This window comes from Rhagoletis pomonella, unplaced genomic scaffold (genome assembly GCF_013731165.1).
Source record: "Rhagoletis pomonella isolate Grant_MI unplaced genomic scaffold, Rhpom_1.0 Rhpom_scaffold_00007, whole genome shotgun sequence".
In the NCBI taxonomy this organism is placed as follows: domain Eukaryota; kingdom Metazoa; phylum Arthropoda; class Insecta; order Diptera; family Tephritidae; genus Rhagoletis; species Rhagoletis pomonella.
In genome coordinates this window covers 40,734,482-40,747,153 of record NW_023458561.1, presented here as the reverse complement: position 1 = coordinate 40,747,153, position 12,672 = coordinate 40,734,482, and positions in this window count along the sequence as shown.

Sequence of the window (12,672 nt, the reverse complement as noted above, 5' to 3'; positions counted from 1 at the left end):
CGAACTCTGAAATAGGGCATTCTTCAATCAAATTCTATGATAAGCCGTTCTTCAACAAAATTCTGAAATAGGGAGTTCTTGAACAATTTTCTGAGATTGGGCGTTTTTCGAAGCGGCTGCCGAGATAGGTTCATCTTCCACATAGCCGTCGATATGTAGTGAGCGTTCTTGCGCGCCCTTTAAGGCAAAAACGCAAGTCTTAAAGATTTCTTCTTCCGCTTAGCAAAAAATAAATGTCATACATTTTTAATTTCAATTTTTATTTACTTACATTCAATTACGCCAACGAGTGTGGTTTCCTTCACCTTCACCTCACCTCTTCAACAAATCTGTATAGCTTGCATACCGTTTTGTAGCATGGGAAATTTTTGTTCGATTCTACGTGTAAAATTTGTTAGTGTGCGGTGGAAATCAGAATATATTGGTATTCATGAAATTATTGACACTCTGTGTATAGCCGTTGGTAGACAACTGTTGGCACTCATTCCATTCAGCATTACATTCATCATGAGCTGCTTTGTGAGCTGTGTGTGGAGGTATTCCTTCATAAATAGCGGCATAGTTGCCATTATCGCCTCTAACCGCTTTTACCACTACATATGTATGTAATTCCCATTTGCTTGAATTTGATGAATGGGGTGTTTGTTTGTGGCTGACAGTTTAATTTGCAAATTTGCGGTAGTTGAAATAAATTCACTCTACTGAAATGGAAATTTAACGGAAAAATTTATTGGACATTCTCACAAGTGGACGTCAGCTCGCAGTGGCTAGGGAAAACAATTTGACCATGGTATGCAGTTTCATAGCAACAGCCTAATTTTTGACGGCATCAGAAATCTTCTGCGAGAGAGATTGAGTAAACCGAAAAGGCGGATTGACAAAAAAACAAATAAGAAAGCTTTCGATAGCGCCAGCAATTTATCATGGCTGATTCCAAAGATTCCTTATTTTTATCCCGGCTATTTGGTTCGTGATGTTTTGGAACAAATTTCTGTCATCTGTTATATTAAAAATTGTTCTGTAGAGGGAACCATGCCGAAATTTCTCCAAACCATTAGATTAGATTAGATTGATTAGTCCCGCGTCGCCCAAAGGGGATCTATTGTACCTCTAAAGGGCGAGCTTCACAATCTGCTAAATCCAAGTTTGGCAAGTGCTTCAATACTCTGTAATGGCTATGAACGGAAATTCCATTCACGGGAAGCATTGATATTTTGCATCCATATAAAGAAAAGTGCAGCAGAAAGTTATCGTCTGCTGTGTGAGGCTTACGGAGAGCTTGCTTCATCAATTTCAATCTGTGAGTACTGGGATCTTATTGCAATTGAAAGCCATTGGTATGGTCCAGAAAGTCGGCAACAGGGTGCCTCAAGAGCCCGAACCGAGAGATATAGAACGGTGTGTCATTGTTTCCCAAATGTACCTTTAACGGTGCAAATCTAAGTTATGTTTGCATTGTATTGTTATCGATAATCAATGTAATAATCTGCATGTGGTGGCACCAGAGGAGAATCTTCTACTATGGGCTTCTCAAAAGTACTGAAACGATCGAAGGGGCTCTCTACTGACAATAACTTAAGCAAGCGCTTGCGAAAATATCACTATGACAATGAAAATTTTTGAAAGCGGACGAAAATTATGTACACTTTTAATATAACGGTACTTAGAAGAATATCTTGGTAAAAAATAAGATTATTATAGATTTGTGGAAATGGGCCTGACACCACCCAGTACTTAAGTTTATTTCTTATTTACTTAAGATTTATATTATCGCAAATGCTTGCAATCGGAGAAAAGTATTATTGCTTCTCATATAGGAAACCCCGTTATTTAATATTCGTACCAGGTATATAGAGTTCGTTTTCGCGCGAACTCATACTTCTTTATTTGTCTCTAATAAGGCTAAAAACATAGTAGAGCAGCGAGCAAAGAGCATCGAGCAAAGCTTCGATTACAAACGCATATCGTCGTTTAAAGTGCAAAACCGCGTATCAGCAAAAATGCAAAACCGCGTAATTGAACTTGTAGAAATTATTTTCTAGAGCGTAAAATACTCATATTTGAAAATGGTTCTCTTTTTTTATAAAGCAATCGCATAACTGGCCAGTATATTTCAGGACGAATGGATAAGGATTGAGCAAAGAGCTTGTGTGAGCAAATCCAATTTTTGGCAGCCAATGTCAGTTACGCGGTTTTGAAGAATTACGATACGCGGTTTTGTACTTTAAACGACGATATGTTTCAATGGAAGAGCGCATAGTGGAGAGCAAAGCATTCATACACGTTTGTAATTAAAGCTCTGCTCGATGCTTTGCTCGCTAAGATTTATCTTACTTTCTTCCGTGCCAACTGGTGCCAATGGGAAACGCTAAGTGAAAGGCTGAGAAGACAAGCTCTGCAAATATCAGTGTTTTCAGGGCATAGCCATTTGGCTTCATTTGTTCACCATGGCCTAGCCAGAGCAGCTTATGCACTACTTTAATACGCTAAAATATGCCGATGACCTTGTAATTAATGCTCCAACGTCTTCAATCATCCTCTGGTATAATTCACGAGTAGGGATGGCAAACAAATAATATAATCAATTAATTAATCATTTGATTAATCACAAGCCAAAAGAAAAAAAAAAGAAATTAATTTCAGTTAATTACAATTATTGAGAAATAATTGATTAATCGAATTTTTAAGGGTATTTCTACAGTGAGTGTTCACGGTTGACCAACTTGCATACATAGGGCTTATTTACAACCAACTTCTAGTATTAGATAGAGTTGTCAAACTATCGATGGCACTATCGATAGTATCGATAGTTTAAATTTTTTTAGACTATCAATACTCATTGATAGTTTTTTCTTATACTATCAAAAATATCGATAGTTTAGTAGGACTATCGATCATCTCTACCAATTATTTTGAAATTATTTGAATTTTTTAATTTGAATTAAAAATTTTGTTTTTTAGTGTGATGCCGACGTCATATTCAAATATGCACGCATTTAGGCCAAAATACATACATATGTTAATCGTAAATCCTGTTTTGTTTGTATAACTTGTGTTTGTTTTTGAACTTTCTAAAAAGAGAAGTATTTTGTCTAAGCATTTACTTAATTTTGAATGATTATAACTTTTATAAGATAATATTTTTTTCACTATGATCCTGTAAAAACAAAGCAACCTAACTGATTTAGCACTATCGAAAGCGCTATCGATAGTGCTATCGATAGTTTTGTTCTTTTCGAGACTATCGTGAATATTGATAGTTTTTCTGAAAACTATCAAAACTATCGATGGTGTGACTATCGATAGTTTGACACCTCTAGTATTTGACCAACTGGTTCGCCGATAAATCAATGAGTGTGTAGGGCCTTTAACGTTGCCACACTTAGTTTTGTAGCCTTTACAATAGCCTTACATACACTACTATTTAAACCATTGTCTGTTCTGAACTTTAGCAATTCTTGCGGCTATTTGAAATTTTAGACAGCTACATAATTCACATTTAATGAAAATATTCTCACGATGATTTCACAACTAATCGATTAATGAATCACAAAACTACGATATAATTAAATCGTAAATTGGACAAAAACAATCAATTACTTTTATCAAATGATTAATCTCTGCCCTCGCTATTCACGAGACGCCTAGTCAAATATCGTCCATGTCCATGCTCTGCGCTTTATGCTATGTGTAGTGGAAATGATGCCTGATTTGATAATCCGTAGCTTCAGTAATCATCAACAGCAACAAACATCAGGCAGCAGTATTTTATTTTTTGTGCATAAATATGGAAATTTCTTATGATTCTTAAGAATTTATGTATGTAAATTAGTTGTTTATACAAATGTTCTAATTCGCATCCACATTGATTATTTACTGCTTATCATGGCTACTAAATTATGAAAACCTGCTCTGGCTAGTGAAAATTGGCCACTCCACTTCAATTCACCATAAAATGTTTCATTTACTCCATTAACACCGAGTTCCAATTTGTCTTTATGACTCTGAATTGAGTCGTAAGTTGCAACAAAAATATGATTTTCAATTATGATGTTACCCCAAAGTGAAGTGACTGCAAAATGCCCATGGGCTATTTGCTTGCCACAAATCAGTGACACATGTGAAGTCATAAAAGTGTTGCAAGTGAAGCACGGTGGCGCTCATAAAATACCCTGGCAGAAAATTCACCGCTACCTTACACGGTGAGCGGAGTACTAAAATTTGGCTCAGTAGAAACAATTTTTATTTGTTTTTTAAACATGATAAATCCAGTCCGACCGCAATCAAGTTCGGACAGGAACGAACAGGAAACACTGCGCAATCCCGCAGAACATCAATGCATAATAACCAAATCCTATTACCGTGGATTAGATCCAATCTCCACAGAGTTATTAAAAATAGACATTGCAATGCTGGCGGATATAATGGACCGGTCATCAATAAAACTCGTTCTCATTGGACGCTTTCAGACCGGGATCTAAGGTGAGCAATAAACTCGAAAAATATTTAAGAATTGTGGATCGTTTTAGTTATATCTTCAACAATTCAATCTCGATCTGTACCTGAAAACAAAAGTCGTTTAGACTCCAAACCCAATATGAAAGGGGATGGCGAACATTTATTTCGAAATACATCGGGAGTAAAAAACTCCAATATGATGTCTGATCAGACGGAGGACATGTATAAAATAAATGCTAGTGTGACACAAAACCGGCCACATGGTCAGCAGGTTGGAAGCAGGGCTACCAACTTGGCTGAAACCGTGGCATTTTTGACCCTATTTTACTTCAAATTGCACTTAATTTTTTAATTTGGCACAAAGTTCCAAAATGGTACTTTTGAAAAATAGTAACATATTGAAAGGTTATTTATTTTTGTGAAATGAATTAGCAACAAGAGTTTACGGGATGTACATAGCTCATTAGTTAACGCTTCTGACGTTGAACATCGAATTCGCAGGTTCGATCCCTGCTGAAGTCTAGAAAAAGAAGTCTGATGAGGAGATGTGGTGATCTCCGAAATAGTGCTATAACTTCTACCGCTTAGGCTTTGTTGCTTTTTCAATTTTTCCTAATAAACAATCGTGGTACAAAGCTCAATAAAAATATTAAAATTTTCTAATTTCTATAATGTGTACAACTAGTTTATCTTGCTTTGGCATAGGACTTTTGTTTTAGGAATACGCTTCTAATTTTAATGCAAAATGACTCTTTTTTTGACACTTTTATTTTTCTATTTGGCACATTTTGGCACTTTTTTATCCTCAACATGGCACTTCATAGCTAAGTATAGTTGGCAGCCCTAGTTGGAAGCTCTGCATTATGCCCTCTGAATAGAACATCGAACAATATGATCATGGGTTTCTCTCCTTTGAAAAATTCTTTACATGTGGAACTAAGAGATGAAAGTGCTTTTATAATAAGAATCTGTGCCTCCGAAATATTTCCGAGCAGCTGGAATAGTCATATTAAGTGTGAGTGAGTGTGCGCGTATATTTTGGCTCTTTCACACTAAAGCGGCCATTCAAATTTGAGGTTAAATAATGCCTTGGTTATAATGGACGGGGCGTATCGTAACAAATCGCGGTGAATTCGTAAGGATCTATTGATTTTAGATTGTTCCGGATTACGTTACGTTTACGTGCATTATAACCATTTGCATTCATTTCCCATTCAATAAATAATTAAGTGAAAGTTCACTCCGTTCCGTTACTTCCATTATAACCCAAACATAACAGACTTATAACCTATACTAAAATAACGAAAATACCAAGGCGAATTCATACAAGGTGGTGTTACTGGCGAATTTAGATTTTCGCCGCGGTACATATTAATGTCAAAATGATGTGTTTGTTGTAAACAAGGCGAATTCATATTACAACGAAAACACTATTTTGACATTAAGAAGTACCGCGGCGAAAATCTAAATTCGCCAGTAACACCAACTTGTACCAATTGGCCTTGGGAGATACTTTGAAATGGGTCGCCAGCTGTTTAAAAACGTCAATGCATTTGCATGTTTGGCAAAATTTTTCAATATCGATATCGAATGAACGAGGTATAAAAAAGCTTTATTCTGGAAAAACTTTTGGAAGAGGATTGTCGCCTGTTTAGAAGGAAAAACTAAATTTTATTAGTAAGTTAAATGAAATACATATTACAATGTGGGTGACAAACGAAAGAGAGGTTTAAGAACGCTTTAAAAGGGGTTGCCACCTGTTTAAAAGCCAAATTAAATTTAATTAATATATATGTTTAATGAAATACATTTGACAATTTAATTACGAACTAAACAGATCTAAAAATGAGTAATTTCGAAAACATTTTTGGAGAGCGTTGCCACATGTTTAAAGGTTTATAATTCGAATTTATTTTAAGGAAGTGTGTATGTGTATTAATACGAAACGAAAGCTAATATAAGAACCTTTTCGCTGGAAAATATTTTTAAAATGTGTTGCCATCTGTTTAAATGACAAATTTATTTAATCAAAAAATTAATCAATTTAAAAGATACTTATGCTTAGAAGTACGAACCAAAAACGTATAAAGAAAGTTGCCACAACAAAAATTAAAGTAGTGGAAAAAAGCAAACGATAATTTACAAAGCGTACTTAGCACGGTGCATAGGCAACTTGCTGAGTCAGTGGGATCGTCGGTTCGAAGCCTACTGAAAGAAGTCTGATGAGGAAATGTGGTGATTTCCGAAATAGCTATCACTTCTACCATTTTTTCAAATTATTGTTGCTTTTCCACAATAAAATTTTCATTTAAAACGGCCTCGAGCTCAATATAAATTGTTGAATTGAATTTTTTATTTAATTTTTCAGCTTCATGATGCTGCAGCGCGCTGCTGCAAACAAGATATCGAAACATTCAAATAAAAATTAGTTTTACAACTAAATACTTTGAATAAAATTCAGCAAATATTTCTGCTGCTTTTCATTGACGGTAAGTTTTGTGGGAACTTTGCAGCCAAGTGCATGAGTAAAGCTCCGCTTCGCCTCGTTCAGTGTGAACACCACCAACTTCGCTTTGTTCCGGCTTTCTTCGCTCGGTTCCGCGTGGATTTCTGTCTGAACGCACATTTAAACGGACTTCACGCGGGCGTATCTACGAGCAAAAGCTAGTCCTATGTATCTTAACTAGTAACTAGCACTCTAGTTGAAATTTTTCCTAGAGGGCATTCAACCAGCTTCATAAATCATGTATCGCACATATACAGCCACACATCCGTAGGAAAATAAATAACAAAAGGAGACACTCATTCTCAACAAGAAACAGCCAGCAACTGCCAACCTGCATGCACTTGCAACAATTTAAAGCGGCAGTAGCAACAACAACAATACGAAAGAAAAACAACAGCTGCAATGGCTTTTGAATTGTTGTTGTTCACGCCTTTGGTGTCACCCAATTGTTCTAGGATGCCAACTGTTGCATAGAAAGACGCGCGATCACCATTGCCGACGATTTGCCCAGCCAGCTCTAGTGCAATGTATGTAGCTAAAAGCAAACAACAATAGCAAACCTATAAAAACAACGGCACGTGGCAGCCAGTTATGCAACTGTTCACCAAGACGGGATGTTATTCACAATTTAATAAACTAAGGATGAAGCAGCGGAAGGGGAGCTATAGTATGTATATACATACACTCCACTAAGGAAATGCTGATCAGCTGCACACTTAATAATCCACGGTAGAAATTTACTTTATTGATGCATCATTAAACGCTCAATGTGCCACATTTGCTTGCTTACCTATGCCGCTTTAGAAACGCAGGCGCTCGTTTTAAGCTTTGTTGTGATTTGTTTTCAATGGTTTTATGGCGTAACAATTATTGGCAGCCATTAGGTGTAAAGCAACGAGGCACAAACGTCCCGGTGTTTGGCGCTGATGCAGAAGATGTTGTAAGTACAGTTGTTGCCACCTTGAATAGTGGTTTAATTAATTGATACTTTAAGTAAATTGCTAAGAACGCCAATCAACTCGGTTGCAACAATAAAAATGACTGTGGCCAGATGTGGACTTTTTGCATAAACAATGCATAGCAACTCCCGTCTTAGCTGCAGCAACAAACAATTTGAGAAAAATACTCTTTTTAAATTTAAATAGATTTACGGTTGTCTTTAATGCTCACGTCTTCGTTAATGTTGAAGCTATTGCGCTTATTAAAAAGTAATAATTGAAATTGTTTAACTGGAAAAGTATCCTTAAACAAACGCGTCGGTTTGCATACACAGTATGCACAATAGGGTGGTAAAAAAGTGCATGTGGAAAAGTAAAGTCGGAATTTTTATTTTATATATATAATAACCATATTTTATAGGCCCGCCAAAAAGCCCAGAAAATGTAATGGGAGTAAATAAAAAATCTTTGGTATTATAAAATGGTTAAATAAACGATTGAATATTGTTGCTGGAAGTCTCCTGAAGAGAACCAGAGTTTTCCGATCGAAAAGTATTGATTTTCAAGAATTCCATACTATTTCTATGAAAAGTTATTTTTCCCCATAAAAAATACATGGAAAACTTTGAGCGCTTAGAGCGATCTATAAATATTTTTTTGTTTCAAAATATAGAACAATCCCTGGGGGTGGGAGCATTAAAATTCCGACTTTACTTACTTTGGACCACCCTAATGTATACCTTAGTCTGCTCCTTCATAGTGCGGGACATTCCCAAAATAGGTGCCTTACTGATTCGGACTTTTCTTCATCCCTGCAGCTCCTGCAGAAGTCGTTGAACGCCTACCCAGAGTGATGTGACTGGTCAACAGACCCGCAGTTAAAGATATTTCTCCCTGCTAAGCAGTTGGAGTTTCCACGGTCTTTTCGCATTCCCTTCCGGCCACATGAACTTTGCCATATTGCAAGTTTCCAACTGTTTGTTATGACATTGACTGGTATACCAGCTGAAGAGTGAACTGCTCTGCCATCACGTAAAGTGACCTGCGGCAAACTCACCGCAGTTTTCGAGTTGCGTGTGACAGAATACCAGGCTTTTAAAGCTCGCTGTTATTGCACCCATTTTGCTCCTGTCCTTGGGCTTGAAAAACGCTGCATTCTATATAAACTGAAGGGACGAGGAGAGGTAGTCGACGACCTCCTAAGCGAGTGACCCGCGCAAATCAACTTCAAGTATTTCTTCAAGAGCCTAGGGAAAACTCCAATGGAAAATCAGGATTATTTAAAGACACGACGCGACATATTCGGCTTATATTGACTTTAAGGGCCTTAATCGACTATGGCTTAGTGGCACGATGTACAGAACATAGGTGATGCCCATCTCGGTACCGCTATTCTGCTCTCAGTGAATTTGGCAGAATCACTCTTATTGTGACGTCACACTTATGCAACTTGTTTACGTTTTTCTTGCTCTATTTTTTCTTTTTTTCCCATTCTTGTTCGTGTTTTGGCAGTTCTCCCTCGCAACTGCACCAGTTTGAAGTCACACAAAAATTATTCTCAAGAATCCTCTCTGATGGGCGCAACCTGTATTCTATCAATCTTTGGCTTAGAGGTATAGATCTACGACTCTCGGATACCTAACTAAATATATAGAATACAGCGGAGTTGAATAGCGCGATTTTGGATGCCAATTCACATTACCGCTGAAGGAATTCTCAGTTATTCACGTAGAATGTCCACAAATATATAACCACACATCGACCACATACCCACGTTTTGTTGAGTTTGGGCCAAACTAAATCCATATATTATTCTGGAGGGCTCGGCGTTGACGGTCATGACCACAGCAACGAACAGCCAGTATCGACCGGCCCAATTTCAGACATCCTTTGTTATATATGAAATAGTTAGTTTCCACCAACACGTATGTACGAAACGTGTAAAATTGGAGATAATAGATTAAAAAGTAATCTTAGTCATAAAAAATGTTTAGTTTTTAGCATTGGAAGTATGTATATTTACGGTTAATAAATTATTCTATATAATTAACATAAATACGACCAATACAGGAAAATGTGCAAGTAAATATCTATGCATGAGTGTGAACATACGTGTGTATGCTTATGGCTATATAGAGCAACGACTTCCTTCTTCAATCTTCAAATTATGCTATACCATGGCAGCTGTTGCTTATTTGCCGCCAATGAAGACATTAAATGCACGCCAACTACGCTATTAGAAGTTTGTATGTAAACATTTATGTATGTATGTATGTAGGGTGGTCCTTAAAGTCAAATGATCGATTATTTCAGAGTCACCCCTTCAATCGGTAACCTCTCTGTCACAGATATTACATATTTGTAAATTTTGGTCCCGATTGGAGATGGTTAAGACGTATGGCATAGGGGGCAAAGTTCAGATTCCTCTATGGTGACTCAAAAAATTAAAATTTATTTATTTTTTTCATATAAGTAATACGCAAAATCGATACTACCATAATCGAACATATCACATAAAAATTTTAGTCCCGATTGGAGTCGAAGGCCAGGTGCCTCTAGGGACTCAAAAAGTTAATAATATATTTTTCCATTTAATGCCCAAAATCGATACTACTAAAGCCGATGATATAACCCATAAATTTTAGTCCTCATTGAAGTCGGCTAAGACGTCATCATAGGGTAATCTGAACTTTGACCCCAGTGCAACACCCCTTAACGGACTACAATCGGGACCAAAATTTATATGTGATATCTTCGACTATAGTAGCATCGACGTAGGCGTTGCGGCATAGGAAATCTGATGTAAAAATTTGCTCCCTACATTTAAGGCCCGCCCTAATGTATATACATGCCATATGTGCGCTCAAAAATATTGGTAAATCTAGTAATTGCGACAGTTACTATGATTATGTTTAATCTCTGTGGACTAACTAACCCGTCATATGGGCTATAATTTTTATGAAACAAGCTGAACCCAATGATAAAATTTGCAGAAATAAATTAAACAAGAACTGCATACAATAAATGCAAGCCACCACGAAACTCAATGTAATGGTTAGATTAGGTAATAAAGGCGCGAACGAAGGATTAGTACTTCCACTTGGAGTTAGGCTTGCCCATGGTGAATGCCATCCTTCGAACCGAAGTTACATATAACAAATTGTTGTATAGAATATTCACTTCCTCTATAGCCGCAAGCTATTGGAAAAGCGTGATCCCACATATTTAAAAGCATAGACAGACGGCAAAGTTGATGGGAATTAACGACGCAATTGATCTGATCAATATTGTGGCTTGACAGACGGCAGTATGCGTATTTACGAGCCGCGAGGTCAAAGGTTCAAATCCCACGGCTTTTTTAAACAAAGAAAAAAAAATAAAGTAAAATTAAATATATAAATTAAATGAAATTAAAAAATTAAAATAAATAATTAAAGCAATCGGTCCAACCGAGGATCGGGGAAAACGGCTTCTTTAATTGCGTTTTTGTTTGTTTTCGTCGCTAATCCAGTCACCATACTAATTCGAATAAGTTCTCATTCAATTTGAATTGGATTCCTGTCTAAACTAGTGCGGTGATTGCATTACCGATAAAAAGGTGTATGTTCATGCTAGTTTTGCATATTCTACGCTCTCTCAGTTTTGGTCAGTGTTGCCGTCGAAAACTCTCTTGATCCGAATTAAGTTTTGGAATTAACTCTAAGACTTAATCCGGATCAACTGCATTTAATTTCCAAGATAATTCTGAAGTAACGAGTTGATCTGGATCCACGCTGCCTGTTTGTCTATACTTTAAGATGCCTTGTCTGGAGCACTGGGTATTGACGTAGGATGTGGGCAATCCTCTCCTCTTTCAGCTTATCCCCACAACTTCTACAGAGGGAGCTTGTTGGTATACGCTATCGATGGAGAATTGGTGATATTGCACAGTGCCCTGTGATGCCGCCGGTAAGAACCCTTACCGCAGACTTGTTTAGCGTCAATAATGCTTCAGTATTACTCTTAGCGAGGCTCGGTCGTAAGGAGTTTAAGATTTCACAGTCTCTACGACTGATCCATAGCTAATATGTCTGAGTTAGCATCCAAGTTAGACGGTTAATCGGCCGATCAATGCTGGCAGTCTCACGTCTAAACTCAACTCGGGCCGATTCTAGCTTTTATAGGCGTCACACACGGTGCGTCTGACTCGCGAGTCGGTTTGCATGTGTATGGTGCCTATTACGACGCTATTTTCAATGCACTACATAAGTATATCTATTCAAGTTCTGCTGGGTTGAGTTTAGTACAACTGGTATTGGCCAGCTGTTAAATGTTTGTTCATTAAATTAGCCTAAATAAACATCAGCGCATATAATGCAACATAGAACTCTTCCACGCTTCACTTTACTAGTTGCAAGCTGTCCACTGCTCGAAATCCCACATTTTATGAGCTTTCGTGCGCATACTTCATTTGCTCAGACTGATTGATGCATGCAAACGCATGCAAACATACAGGCATACTTATAAACATATGCATGTAACGCGACGGAGGTCCCATAAAATACTCCAATTAACCACCGGCGGGATGCCATTGCCAACCACGAAATTGCTTACAAGCAACTTATGGCGCAGGACAGGATTCACAAGCTGACAACAAGTGTAACTGGTGTGGCATGCCACAAGTATGTATGCATAGCAAATAGTTAGCTTAGAATTGGCGTTGCATCAAGACAGCTCCAATTCATTCCCTTGCTGCTAGCCCACCAAATACAAAGTGCAACGGTAGTTTGG